This window comes from Petaurus breviceps, unplaced genomic scaffold (genome assembly GCF_028583685.1).
Source record: "Petaurus breviceps papuanus isolate PSGF00001 unplaced genomic scaffold, PetGlider_PUasm1.0 355, whole genome shotgun sequence".
NCBI lineage: Eukaryota > Metazoa > Chordata > Mammalia > Diprotodontia > Petauridae > Petaurus > Petaurus breviceps.
In genome coordinates, this window is record NW_027186289.1 from 2,434,293 (window position 1) to 2,449,372 (window position 15,080).

The following is a 15,080-nucleotide window of genomic DNA, read 5'->3' on the forward strand; positions in this document are numbered from 1 at the left end:
AGATGAAATTACTGCAGAAACAAAAGTTTGAACTTCTGAGTATTTTAATTTATCAGGCAATGCTTGCCAGTCACCTCACAGATAGGGACCAGATCTCTTCACCATATCCCTGCATCCCAAATACTGTGCAAAATAGGTTTTTATACATGAAAAACAATTATTCAAATGCAACCAATTAATTAAAAGGAAACTACAATATTGGGTGGTCGATTTCTAATTGGGTGAGAGGTTAGGGACTTTCCAAGTTGGGAGGGAGAAAATGAACAGGTACAATTCCCTGAAATCAGAAAAGGAAGTGTTCCATTCCCTCCACCCCTGATTATCTGTGAACAATCAAAGGAATATGGAAACAATGAAGTTTGGTTAGTGTAAGGCCGATTATCAGGTAAGACACAGGGGTTTCTTGAGACATATAATTGTGAGAAAACTCCTTGCATCAGTCTCATCAGATTTCTGGTCAGCATAACCTAGGTCTTTGGTTAAGGGTTTCTAATCAGTAGGCAGGGGTGTTCCAGCTTCCCAGCCATGCAGGTCTAGGTTCAAACAATAGAATAAAGTTTTCTCATAGGACAGAAGTTGGAAGTAAACCCATAATTGAACAGAAGGGGAGCTGAGCCAGCTCTAGGATTGAGTCCCAAGATAAGAGTGAGTGTGTTTCACTCAATTCTCACTACCACTTGCTGTCCTCATCTCTTCAATTTCCATTCCCCCTTTCTATTTAATTAGGAATCACTTATTTATAAATCAACTCTGTAAGGTTTTTACATGTTGATAATCAGAAATGTGTAAGTTAAGTTACAACTCAGACTACTTGGAGGGCTCACAGCTGACAGACTGGAGGAGATTCACTTATCACCAAGGTAACCAAGAAAACTTCAACACCATGAAACCAAAGACCAAAGTAATACAATGATTATCATCAATATTAACTAACACAGTGTCTTCTTATACCTTAGTAATTTCCTCCCAATTTCCATTTAATCAGCACATTATGAGTCCCAGATAACTCAAGGAGTCATCTGGTCCCTGTATTTCTTCTTTTTTTTTTAATTTTTTGTTTGTTTTTTGGAGGGCAATTGGGGTTAAGTGACTCACCCAAGTTCACACGGCTAGTAAATGTTAAGGGTTTGGGGCCAGATTTGAACTTAGGTCCTCCTGACTCTAGGGCCAGTGCTCTATTCACTGTAACACCTAGCCGCTCTAGCCCTGGATTTCTTTTTTTTGGACATTCTCAGCCCTCGGTCTCTGGGCAACTGAATTGGGCTCTGCTTCTCTGGTTTCAAATTACTTGTAGAGATCCCTAGATAATTCTGCTACAATCTGCCCATACTAAGACTCAATACAATTTAATATATTCTATTAAATTTAGTTTTCTAATCTTTTTGTCTAATTACTTTGTTTAATTCCCTCCTTTTGGAGGAAATCATTCCCTGATTGTCTGTGAACAATCAAAGGAATATGGAAACAAAAAAATGTTTGGTCAGTATAACGTCAGTTTCAGGTAAGACACAGGGGTTTCTTGAACCATATAATTGTGAGAAAACTCCTTGCATCAATCTAATCGGATTTCTAGTCAGCATAACCTAGGTCAGAGATGTTCCAAGATCAATATATTAATAGATTTAGTATTGTACAAAACTTCTGTTACTCACCTACCATGACTGTACAATTTGCTTTGAATGGGAAAGCAGGAACATCATTATAACAATGTCATGACTATGACTCCTCCCCTGAAGGGCAAAGACTGACCTAATAAATACCATAACAGGGGGAAAGCTTCCTTAGGTGTTTGATTCTTGGCATGAGTTGTCTGACTGCCCATCATGTAGTCACAGAGCATCAAAAACTAGGTTTAGAAATAACCAGGTGGGAAAATTTCCTTTTCTGAAAGGAAACAGCACAATGGGGAAACTGAGTCAAGAGGATCCTTCTGTAGGCCATAAGGTCCTCCCCTCAACTTTTTCCAGGGACAGACATCCACCATGTTATCAGACTGCAGCACAGGCCATTTTCTGCTATTGGCTTTGTGACAATCCAGACCATCATCCCTGTAATCAAATCTGAAAACAATAGTAAATTATACTCCCCAAAGTTTTTACCTTAAATAGCAAAATTTTCCTAATCCTACCATAGGGTTTGAATATTATTAACTTCTTCATGTTTCCCTAACATTTATTCTTTATTATACTAAACTATTATAATTAGTGTTATGTTTTAAAACAAAATATAGGCACAATTACATCTAATTAAAGAAATAACAATAGTAATCATTTATACAGTGCTTACCTTACATATGCCAGTCACTGTAGGAAGCAGTTCACAGTCATATTATTTGATCCTTACAGCAATCCTGGGAGGTGGCTACCATTATTATTTTCCTCTTTACAATTCAGGAAACTGAGGCAAAATCAGGAGATAACTTGCTTAAGATCAGAAAGCCAATGAATTTTTGAATCCAGGATGTAACTCAAGTTTCCCTGCACTTTTCCAGCATTTATTTTGGGGAACTTGAGCTGAGATGTGAGTCAGAGAGGAATCTGTGAGTTAGGATGAGGGGCTCAGGAGGTTCCTTCTCTGGGATAGAGGTCAGAAGGGGTATCTCTAAACAATTTTTTTTCTTTTTTCATGGTCATAGAGGGGTTAATATGCAAACCAGAATTTTTTTTTTCTTCTTCACTGTGGTCTTACTTTCAAACTAACAGCCTTCTTTCACAACAGGGCTATCAACCTTTGGGGAAAAAATTTATTTATGTTGGTGTTTTAACCTCAAAATTTCACAGAATATCATTCTTACTTTTCCTTAAATTCTCTAGAGTGGTACCCTAAAACTCACTAAGATATTTCAGAAGGGGATAGGTTCCTAGAATTACCCAAAGTCCCATACATTTTTCTTTGCAATCTTAAATAATTAATCTCCACAATGTATTAAGATGCTTTAGCACTTTTTTTTTTTAACTTAATCTCTTATTGAAAGCCTGAAGTGGGACTGAGTCCTGCTTACTGGGACAACTGCTTCAAGCATGAAAAATCATTCTTTAGCTTTTTAAGAGTTTTTTCCTGGCTGGCTGCATATTCCCTTTAGAAATCTTTCAAGGTAACAGAATCTACAAGCAACACTAAATACAATATGAGACAAAGATTTCCCAACATTCTACAAGAAATAGAAACATAGAAAAAAAAATAAAGCAAGTTTTCGATTGCTTCGTTGTGATATTTTTTTTCAATTTGCAATAATAGGAGCCAAATCAGCCAAAACAAATGATCAGTTGAATCTGACAGATTTATGTCAGATGTCACATAACTCAATAGAGTGCTGTTAGTCTTTCTCTTATCTATCAGGAGCAAGCCTTGCTCCCACACTACCAAAGTCCTATTTTAGGGCAAACCCAGATATTTTATTAGTACTAGAACCCATATTCCTTCACAATCCCTGAGAGGAAGTTTAGAAAGAAAACTAAAACTTAAGCCTTAATCCTAAACCACCCCATTCCCTGGGGAAAATTAAACGAAAATTTAAATCCACTCAACCCCAATCCCTGTTGCAAAATTTAATCTCAGACTATGCCATGCCAATCTCTGGGGCAAGCAATCCCAAATTAACCTTACCCTGACTCAGAAGAAATGGGGATTGAGAACAGGAGGCCAGCCTTCCATGAAAAAGACTCTTGAGGAAATGGGAGTCTCTCTGAAAGACTGTCAGCCTTGGGGAGTTTAAGATCTGACTAGACCTGGCTGTCTTCACCAAAAATATGTAGTGAATACATCAAGAATGGACACAATAGCCATGGTTAAAAACCACGAACAAGCAATTTCAAAAGAAAAAAAAATGCAAATTATCTACCACTACCTGGGGAATATACTTCACATCTATAATTACTAAAACAAATCACCAATCATTAGAAAAATTATCAGATTGGTACAGGTGATAAAGTAAGCATCACAGAATTTGTTTCCCTCCACTGTGTATTTGTTTGTTACAAGACTTTTTTTTTTTTCTTTTTCATCTGGGAGAGGGGAGATCAACAGGGAAGAATAATGTCATTAAAAAACAAAGTTTAAGCAAAAATGCTCCCAATCAATAAGTAGATTGATGCAAAATTAACCAACTCGCCCCTCACGCTTTTGACAAAATATGAAAAAAATAAGGAGTGTAGGAAGGGCAATGGGAAAATAGACACGTTCATTGACCGACTGTCGGTGGGGCTGAGATCCCCACCAAATCAGAAGTCAGCCACGTCCTTTGCCCCAGCGATGCCACCGGAGGGCACAGTCCCTTCAAGAAAGGAAAGGGGACCAAGTGTCAAAAACAGGGACGCCCGCTCCTTTTGTCACGGCCAAGCGCTGGAAAGTGGGACGGGAGGCCAGGGGCAGACGCTGGTAGGTGAACGTTGCACAGCAACAATGCGGCATAGACCCGGCAGCGTCAGCGAACCCAGAAAGGGCAGGGCGGCCCAATGCGGAGTGCAGGGGCGCCGCCGGCCGGCCCGAGGCCCCAAGTCTCAGCGTGGGCAGGATGCCCCGCTGGCAGGAACTTCCCGGATCTGCCTCCTGCCTGGGAGGGGATGGCCGCAGGGGGCAGAGTCAAAAGCACATTTTGGGGAGTGAGCGCGGCAGCCCCTCCCCAGGGACACTGGTACCCTTTCTGTCACTGGAGACTTGGGGGGGGGGGGGGGGGGGGGGGGGGGGCCAGAGCCATAAGCATCCACTTCCGGACTCCACTTCCCAAGAGCCCTCGCGCCGCCCAGACCCGCCCGCTCCTCCGGCTGTGCTCGGTTTCCCAGAAGGCATTGCTCCCCAGCCTTCCAGACAGCCTCCCCGGGATGGGTCAGAAGGACATCACGTGATGACACCGTGGAAGCAAGTTCAAGAGAAGGAAGAGCTTCTTCAAAGGCGCAAGTAGGTCAAGGCGTAACCTTTCAGTTACATTCAATAATTACATGCGTTCATTCCTTCCTTCATGCGCTGGGGGAGGCAAGAGGAAGGGGAGCCAGGCTGGGCTGGGCAGAAAGGGGGCAGCCCCGAGCGCGGGCTGCTGAGGCAGGAGGAAGCCGGGGATCACCCCAGGTCCCCAGAAATGATGCCCCTACCTACTGTGCGGGGCCGGGGACCCACTGTGCGCTCCGGGGCGGGGAGGCGCGAGGGCCAATGCCACCTGGGACTCTGGCTGAGTCACTGGGCCCCATGTGCCTCAGTTTCCCCGGCTGTAAAACCCAGAACCCAAACTACAGTCGGATTTTCCCAAGAAAACCAGGAAAGGAGCCCTAAAGAGGCCACACCCCCTGGGGAGGGAGAGGGGGAAGGAAGGGCAAGGAGCAGAGAGAGCCCGGAAAACTGGAGCCGGGGACAAAGCTGGTGGCCGGCTGAGGATCTACTCAGGCCCCCCCAACATGCGTCTGAAGGCTCCCCCAGTCCAGCCTGGGCCTCCGCCCCTCACCAGGTGGCCAGGCGACTCCTCTGGGATATCAGTCCCCCTCACTCTCCCAGGAGCCTTCCCAGGGGAGGGTCTCGTAAGCACCCACTTACCAAGAGCCCTTGTGCCTGCCAGACCCGCCCGCTCCTCTGTCTCCACAGCCGGACTCGGTTTCCCAGAAGGCACCGCTCCCTTGTCCTTCCCTTACAAGGGGCGGGACTTCCTCATCTGCTCCCTCCCTACCATTTCCGGACCAGAAGAGGCGGAGTCCGCTGAGGGCCGGTACTGCGCATGCTCTTTTTTCCTTCCCTGGTCTCCAGGCCTGAGGCCGAACTTGACGTTTTCTCTGAAAACTCTCAGGAGCGTGTGGGGGCTTCAGGGCAGTCGCCCTTCCGTTGGTCATCCCGGGGAGCCTTTTCCATCTGCTCCGCGGGAGAGAAGGGGGATCCGGCTCTAGCGTAGAGGTTGGGGACGCTGCGGCCGGGCCTCTCCCCCCCCCCAAGAACCCTCAGGGCTGCAGCCTGGACTAGATGAGGGACCGGGAGGGGCGGTCACGTGCTGCTGGGCCCCGGCGGGGGAGGGGTGGTCACGTGCTGCTGGGCCCGGCGGGGGAGGGGCGATGGGCTGCCCTGGGGCTGCTGGGGAGCAGGTCCAGAAAGCAGAGGCGCGCATGTGCGCCCTGTGACCGGAGCCGGCTCTGGGGGTCGGCAGTCTCCAGAGGAGACCCCGTGGACCGTACTGGGCCGCTGTGGTGCACAGGGTAAGGGAGAGTCAAACAGGACTGACCGCAGCCACGAGCCAGGTCCAGGGCTCAGCACCACGGACAGCCCCCGCCCTCAGGGCGCTCCCAGTCACCGGGCGGAGGCCTCTGGGAAAGAAGTGCCAAGAGATCCGGGGAAGACGGGCTGGAAGGTCCGAGCAGAGGAGGGAGAGTGTCAGGAACGGGGGCGGGGCCGAGGAAAGGCTCCTGCAAGCATTAGGAGCCACTGGGGTTGCCGAGTGGGAGAGCGGCTGATCTGGGACACCTGCCCGTGAGGAGAATGACTGGGGGGCTGCGCTGCAATGGGCTCCCGAGGCAGGCTAAGGTCTCTGGGGAGCCCTAAATCTGGTTCAGTCTGGGGCAGGGGCGGCCCAGGGGTCAGAGCCCTTCCTCGAAGGAAGCAGGTGCCTTTTTCCCGAGATGATGGGGGATGGCAGTAGGTTAGACAGGACCAGAATCCCTGCGATTCAGTCTGGAAAGAATTCAGCCCAAGCCAACTTAGAGTCAGCATTGTCAAAGTTTATTGTACACTTCACAGTGGGCGGGGGTCCTTAAGGGACCTGCAAACTTAAAGAAGACATAGGCATATTTTTAAGGAGTTTAAGTTGTAAATTAAACGTCAGTTATCCTAACTAGGTGAGTAAGGGTGGGATTGGGGAGGAGTTAAGGAGTGGTCAGTACTTAAAGGAACATGCACTTTTAATGTCAACTGGGCAGGCGAATTGCCCATAATTCACTGGGAAATAGCCCAAGGTGGGGGAGGGGTCTACCTGGAGGTGTGGTTTTAGACCTGAAACGTCACTAAGTCAGCTACCAGTCGGGGCTGACTGAGAAGTGCCTGGTCTGCCACCCATCAGTGTCATGTTTGACAAGATGGATGTTGGGAACCAAGGCTAACGGAGACTCAGTGTGTGTATAATTGGCTAAGGAGTTAACCTGCAGATAGTGCATTGAAGGATTCATGGGGGTAGCTTGTTATTGTTCCAAGCAGAGATAAACAATTCATGAATTGTTTCTGGCCGAGGTGCTAGCAGGGGGAAGGGGCAGAGTTACTGCTCTGAGGCTGAGGAGGGGGAAATGTGATTTTACAGATTTTACAAACTGATGTATTACAAATTGATTTTACAAACACAGATCCCAAGCACCCCATCAGAGACATCTCTGCATTATTAGGGTGGGGGTGGGGCAGGACTGACCCCAGAGCTTTGGAGATTCTCCCCTCACCCCCTCACCTCCACACCTGTGCTGGGAGGAGGTCGGGCAGGGTGGAGCCAAATTTAACCTGGCCTGGCAGGGAAAGCTAAGGCTTGGAGAGAGGAGCTTTAAATATTGAGAGCCATGGAAGGTTGGAGGGCAGATTCCTGAGAGCAGTCACTGTCTTCATTCAAGTCTCTAGCCAGAGGGAGAAGAAATCTAAGGACCAGGACCCTTTGGCCAGAGAAAGTAAGTCTGGGTCTCAAGGGGTCCCCCCCTCCCATCCCTCTCCATAGCACCACAGTTGTCTGTTTTTCTCCACCTCCTTTGATAGATAGACTTTCCCAGACCGGGAATTGAAGTCTTTTTCAGAATCCTGTCCCCCTCCAGAAGAATACTTCTCCTTTCCTCCAAAGGGAGATCTCTCCAGCAGTCTGCCCCCTCCCTCAGGCTGAGAGGCTGAATGGTAGAGGCTGGGAAGAGGTCTGTATTTGGAATCAGGATTTGCGTTTGAGTCCAGCTTTTGAGGTCCCAGTAGTAGACTCTAGTCAGGACTTTACATGTTTGATCTTGAAATAGCCCTGCCAGCTTGGGGCTGTTATCCCCATTTGGCAGATGAAGAAACTGAGGCTGACAAGTACAGTAACTTCCCGAGTCTTAGCCAGGACGTGTCAGGGGGAGGATTCTCTTGGGTCTGTCCGACTCCAGGCTGTCTCCACTTAGCCTTGGCTGAACCTCATTGTTTTCTGTAAAATGAAGGACAGGACTTTGTGATCTTTAACTGAGCCCCTTTAAGGTTTCAAATGTGCCTTCTGGTGATCTCAAGATTACGGAAGGGAAAAAACCACCTCAGAGATGTTTAGAGTTGGAAAGCTGTTCAGAAATGATCTTGAACCCTGGCTGTTCCTTAATGCCCCCGTGACCTTTCCCACATCTGTCAGTGTTTTGTTGTTCGGTTGACTCTTTGTGAGATCATTTGGGGTTTTCTTGGCACAGATGCTGGAATGGTTTGCCAGTTCCTTCTCTAGTTCATTTCACAGATGAGAAACTGAGGCATACAGAGTGAAGTGACTTGGTCAGGGTCACACAGCTGAGTGTCTGAAGCTGGATCTGAATCAGGAGGCTTCCTGACTCCAGGGTCAGCGCTGTGTCCACTCTGCCCCCTAGTGGTCTTCGAGGGCACCACCAGCCTCCTCATTACCCAGGTTCACAACACTGCACCACCAGGTCCTAGGTCAGTGCCTGGGACACAGTTGGGCAAGAAGGGAACCAGGATTTGCTATATTCTTGTTTGCTTGCTTGAATTACAGTTGCTGAACCTGCCTGTTTTCCAACTGGTGGGACAGACTGAAACCGGTGTGAGTCCATGCAGGGGAAACATTTTGCTGTGGGGACCTTTGTTTCTCCAGCTCCAACTTGACACTGGGGATCATCTTAACTCACTTATGACAGTTTTGATTTGTTGTGGAATTTGGTAGCTGACTTGCTGCAGTCTTTCATGTCTTGGCCTCCCCTGACAGTGCTTTTGGAGTGAGTATCCTGCTCTACCCTGGGCATAAGGATGTCACTGTCGGGATGGTCTAAGGTGCTTCACTCACCCTGAACCTAAAGATAAGACCTAGCTTAGCTCAGATGCTTGGGAGGGAATGCCCCCACCCCTCCACCACCCCATGGAGACAGGAGGGAATCCCCCATCTTGGCTTCAGGGCTGAAGGAGAATGCCTTCTCTGACCACATCATGAGGGTATCACCCCCAGGGAAATATAAATACCCCCCCTTAACTCCCCAGTGGAACATTTCTGGCCATGGTCATAGTTCCAGGAAGGCCATTGTCTTAGTACAATAAGATGAGAGAGCTTCCCCACAGCTAATGATTTTTCTTGTGGGAGCAAAACAAGATACCGTAACATCTCGTCTTATACCATTGGCATGACATGTATAGTGAATGTCTATAAATTACTGAGATAAGTAAAGTCCCCCTGTTCAAGATGGTGCTGGCCCTAGGCATCCTGTCTTCAGTGGTCATCACCAGAAGAATGCTCTCATCAGCTTGATCTGGCCTTGCAGTGTTGACACCTGAAGGGGCATTTTGAGTAATTCAGAGAGTAAAGCATCTGAAAAAAAAAGTTATGGGAGAGCATTGTAAAGCATCATGCTGGATGAAGTACAGAGTGGGCCACAGAGACTCTCCTGATTGGCTGAGCCTGATTTTAGGCCTTTCTCAGATCTTGGTTTGGGGGAGCTGTCTACAATATTTATTTCTTTATTTTGTCTATCTCTGTTCTTTTTTTTTACTTTATTGTCACCCCCAAACTTTCCCTCTCTTTTCTAATTCGGCTAAAAAGAACGTAGATCCCTACTTACTCTGCTACAATTCCTGGATTTTGGATGTCAGTCTATGCCCTAAGACCCCATTCCCTAGCACAACCATTGAACTCTTCCCTGCCCAGGACCCCCAGGGCAAGATAAGGTCCTGGAGAGTGGGGACCTGCTTTACCTTTGTAAAAAGAAAAATGACAGAAGGCTCATGGACTCTGGACCTTCCCCACCCCCAAACGGCAGTCCTACATTGATCTTTCTCTGGCCTCCTTCCACAAGGATATGGCTATCCTTGTGCCCCAGCACTGACACTTCCCAATAGAACCTGGGTTTTAACAGGTGGAAAGGGAAATAGTGCCACTGTTGAGGTTTAGGGTTTAGGGGTGCTCGAGACTCAAATACCCACATGCCGGGTCCTGCCCAGTGAATTCGACTCAAGTATTCTCTCAGCTAAAGTAAAGCAAAGTTTATTAAAGATTCACCATAATGGATAGGGAACTGAAGTATCTGCAGTGCTTGTATTGGACAAATGGGACAGAATCATCTGGCACCCAGTGAGTCCGAGCTACAGTGAATTCTGGACTGTCTTGAAGGCAAGATGGATCAATAGAGAAGGACTATGGGAGAGATCTGGAGGAGTCTAAGGACTTCAGACTCCAGGAATGGGATTGAGGGTGGGAAATAGCAGAAGGCTACCTGGAGAGGACTGACTGTGGGGGGCCAGGCTCATTTATGGGTAACTAGTTTGGGCCTAGGGATAATGAGAGGCTTATGGCCTCAGGCCAATGCCTCATTAAGTGGGAAGATTCTATAACATGAGCTGTAACATATGCTCTGGGACCAGGCGTCCTGGTGTCCTGGCCTCAGCTCCTAATCAGGATGTAGCAGGGGGAGAACTGGGAGACCAGGAGATTCTGCTGGGGAGGTTTGGAGTCCCAGAGCAGGCTGAGGGAGAGAGGTGGGAGGGCAGTGGGAAAGGGGACCTCTGAGATGATCTGCCTGGTGGGTGGGGCCCTGCTGGAATTCTCTCCCTGGGGGAAAGTTTAGAAGCTGGGGAGGGGAGGGGAGGGGAGGGGAGGGGAGGGAAGGGAAGGGAAGGGAAAGGAAGGGAAGGGAAGGGAAGGAAAGGGAAGGGAAGGGATCATTCCTTCTGACTTAGGGCAGGACTCCTGGGTTTGGGAGGGCCCACCCAGAGTAGGCTTGCTTAAGCAAAAGCCCTAGGAACTGAGATCTTTCCCTTTGTCTTCCCTTTGAGCTGAGATCTTTGTCCCTTCTGGGAACCAACTCTGCACATGCAGGTGCCAGGTAGGTCTGAACGAGGGGCCTTCCCCACACCCCACTTCTGCTGGCTGCCCTTTCCATCGGGCCTCATCTTCCCCCTCTGACCTCTTGGTCAGTCTCCTCCAGGCTTGCCAGGTGCAGGCCCCCCTCCAAGGCCTGGCTCTGGGGGTTGTACCTGCTGCTTGTCCGGGCTCTCTGTCACATCCCAAAGGTCCTAGAGTGCTGTCCCATTTTACCATTGGGTCACGGTGACTTGACTTACATGTCTCACTCATAGTGTCAGGTGGAGGGAGAGCTCTGGGTCTGGGGTCATTGAGACTCTGTCTGGTCTCACCCCATCTGCGATCCCAAGCCCCTTCTGCCTCCTGGGTCTTTGCAGGAGGATGGGGGAGGGGCATGAAAAGAGAAGACTTTCTGGAGGCGTCAAGTTTACTTCCAAGCCTGACCCTCCTTGCTGCCTTCCCCCTAAACTGAGAGGAGAGCAGGGCCTTTCTAAGTGCTCTGAGAGCTCACCCTCTGGCTTTTGGGTAGGTCTGCTTCCACCCTAGGGAGAGAAGGTATGAACAATGTCTCTCCCACTCTGAGACTTTTCTCCCTCCCCAGGTCAGCTTGCAGCACCTAAACCCTATTCCTAGGAGAGAGCCTAGAACCAGAAGGAATGGCTCCTGGCACCCAGAGACCCTCCTCCCAGGTGAGTGCAGTCCATCTACAGCCCTGACCAGCACCAGCAAACCTGGAATCCCAGAGAGCCAAGGAAGCTTCCTCCTGCCAGACACAGGCTGTCCTTGGCAGGGCTGTCTGCAGAGCAGAAATTGTCCTCCTGGTTCTGCTCATGTCCTCCTGCCTCAGGCCACACAAGCCTTCCCAGGTCTCTGAGTCCCTCTCATTTCCCATTTCTTAGGGCAGGTCAATAAGCATTTTGAATGTGTCCCCTCTGTGCCCAGCACTGCCCTGCCCTCAAGCAGCTCACAGTCTAACGGGAAGAGAACATCTCATGAGCTGTGTCCAGACAAGCTCTCCACAGTATGGCTGGGAGGGGCCCTGAGACGGAAGGCTCTGGCAGTGTCAGGGGCCAGGCAAAGCTTGTTTTCAGGTGAGATGTTACCTGAGGTACAAAGAAAGCCAGGAGGCCCAGGTGAGGGGAAGGACATTCCAAGCAGGAGGGACAGCCATTGGTAAGACACAAGGTCAGGGGATGGAGGATCTTGGCCAAGGATCAGCCAGGAGGCCAATGTCCCTGGGTCGGAGGGGAGAAAAGGATCAAGGTGGAAGGAGACTAAAAAGGGTTAAGAGACTGGTGTCTTTCTGTGTGCCAGGAACTACATAAATATTATTTCATTTAATCTTGTCGTGAGAATTATCAGGGTCAGTTAGGCACAGCCAGAAGAAGGGAGCCCAGGTTATAGACAGACATGAAATTGGGAGTGGGTGATGGACGTGTGTCTCATAGTTCTACAGAGGACACAGAGACACTCTCCTCCTGAGCTTTGGGATCCATCCTTTGGGCAGGATCCCTGAGATCTTGTAGGCAGGCTTATGAAGAAGTTTGGGTAACACAGAATTAGGGGACAGAGAGGAAAAGGAAAATTTTTGTGAAAAGGAAAAAAATGTGAATTTAGAATTAGAAAGGGGTTGTTACAAAGTAGTGTAGCATAGCTACTTAGGCCAGTCCAAAGAAAACACTGTCTGCTTTCTTAGGCAGGGAGTAAATCACCATTTACTGGGACCTTTGTGCCCACTTAGACAAAAAATCAGCAGCGTGAGGCAGTCCTGTGAGTATTCTCTAAGAGACTGGGGGAAGGGAGGTACTGAAAGGAACATTCAGAACATTGGTATAAAAACAGCCAGGAAAGCATCCAGTGGAGGCAATCACATTTTTCTCAGAAACTCACTTTGGAAAACAGTGATCAGAGACTCAGTAATGGATGTGAGTGCCAAAGTTGGGAGTGCTTCCTAGAGTGGAAGGAAAAAAAAACAGATGGGGAAGGGGCTCCATCAGGATGGCCACAGAGCAGCAGTCAGGGGATAGGGGCTGGGCCCATTGGGAGGTCTCCCTAGTCAGGAGTGCAGGGCCTCTGGGTCAGCACTAGAGGCCTGAATGAAGCAGGATCAGAGCATGAAGGTGCCATCAAAGACTCCTTGTTCTTTGAAGGCTGGTCAGTTAGAGTACAGGTAGGCCATCTGACCTCTCTGACCTCCTGGCTCAGACCTCCCCGGCACCTGCAAGCCCAGCCCTGAATCTCTAGGAGACACTTGTCTCAACTCAAAGGGTTATCCCTCAAAGCAGTGGGACTAGCAGGAGGAAGAGTTCAAGGCAGAGAGCTTGTCTAGAATGGCCGGCCATGTGGGAAGCAGAGGAGGCCCCACACGCCTCAGTGGGATAAGCTCCTTCTGTGACGGTCTAAGAGATGGTCTCTGCCTGGGACCTAAGGCTCCATGATTAGGGTTAGGGTTAGGGTTAGCCACTAACCCTAATCCTCTTCCTCCCTTCAGCACTCAGTGCAGAAACTCAGGCCCCTGCCTTCCTCTTTGCCCTTATTCCTGGTCTCCATCAGCTGCAGTGCCATGGCCATGTGAATGACCCCTTCTTTGTCTTGACCTTCTCCTAGTTCACCAACTTCCACCCCAGAGCTAAAATTCTACCTAATGCAAAGGTGAAAGGCTGATCCTCCTTGTGTGTACCTCCTCCCTCATTTGTCCATCAGCTCTCATTCTCCCTACTTCATCATATTTTGTGACTCAGATCCTTTTTTTTTTTGAGGGGGGAAGGCAAGGCAATTGGGGTTAAGTGACTTGCCCAAGGTCACAGAGCTAATATGTCAAGTGTGTGAGGCTGGATTTGAACTCAGGTCCTCCTGGCTCCAGGGCCACTGCTCTATTCACTGGGTCACCTAGGTGATCTTTCTTCTCCTTTTGAGTAGAAAGACTATCACAAGAAAACGAAAGACTATCACAAGAAAACTTTGGCAGCTGACTGACCCAAAGGAGTAGGCCCTGTATTCAGACATTTTGGTTACCAGTGGAACTGCTTTTGTCCTAAACTAAATTACAATAGGGTCTCATTCAATGTCACATGTGTTTTCCTCTTAGGATACTGGTGATGTTTGACCCTGTATAGGGGTATTAGACCTTAATGAAAAAATAGTTATAAAAACAGTTATAATTAAGAGCATTGTGAAATCGCAGTCAGTCTAGAGTGTGCAAGCAATAAATGGATAAAGCGATTTTCTAGGTAAGAAATTCCTGAAATGCTTCCAGCTGAATTGATTTTATTGAATCCACAATAAGTTCAGATTATTTATATTATTATGAATCTAATCTATTTTTGTTAATTAGCAAATTAATGAATCTATTGTTAATTTGAAAAAAAATAGTTCTAAATGGACAAAAGGAAACTAAATTCTCCCTATCTGGGCCGGCCTTTTGCAGCTCAGCAGGCAGAGTTTAGCAAGTTCATCTGATCTTACCAGCCTTAGAAAGAAGTTGCCTGAGGAAAGTAGTGAAGTGGTTTAGGAAAATTTCAGTATTCCACCTGGAATGTCACATGGCATTTATGTGTTAGAGACAGTCTCCACAGACCCTAACATTGATTCTGAAAGGGACTGCTTCCTTGAATACGATGGATAGTGTCACTGAAAAAGTGATTCATCCTTCTGCTAGAAATGGAAGACCATCCGAGGCCAAGTGTATCAGCTGAACAAGTGTTCTACATGAGGCAGGTTGGATAAAAGATGAGCCCTCCCACACATGTCCCCACTCTCGTGTCATCAGTCTGCTTCTGGTCCCCAGATCGCCAGTATTCTGGGCGCCAGTGGCATGTTAAAATCATTTATGTCTCATAAATATTGTCAGTCTCTTTTTACATTAGCTCAGTCTCCAACCCAGGTCATAAAATGCTACGTTTTTACTTCATCAAGGAGCCCTCGGACCCCATATAGCTCGTCTTGTTTCTCCATAATCAAATAATACAAGCAATGAAAATACTCCTTGAAAACCTGCCAGCACAAGGAATGCAGCGGGTGCCTCTGCCCAGGACACATCACAGCCTGCAAGCACTCATAAAGCAATGGCAGCGGGTGCCTCTGCCCAGGACACATCACAGCCTGCAAGCACTCA

General features: G+C 48.1%; 1 protein-coding gene, 1 long non-coding RNA gene and 1 pseudogene across 2 annotated transcripts in view; 1 reads left to right on the plus strand and 2 right to left on the minus strand.

The window, feature by feature from the left end:
* Positions 1-15,080, minus strand: part of LOC138168156 (zinc finger protein ZFP2-like) — a 283,080-nt gene that overhangs the window by 80,621 nt on the left and 187,379 nt on the right. The gene's annotated exons all lie outside the window — the stretch shown is intronic.
* Positions 26-6,169, minus strand: LOC138168185 (uncharacterized). Its single transcript, XR_011170049.1, has 3 exons — positions 5,524-6,169; positions 2,287-2,397; positions 26-2,060 (listed from the first exon to the last, which is right to left on the minus strand). It is a non-coding gene; the product is annotated as an uncharacterized lncRNA (long non-coding RNA).
* LOC138168144 (zinc finger protein 420-like) overlaps positions 3,682-15,080 on the plus strand; it is a 27,454-nt pseudogene continuing 16,055 nt past the window's right edge.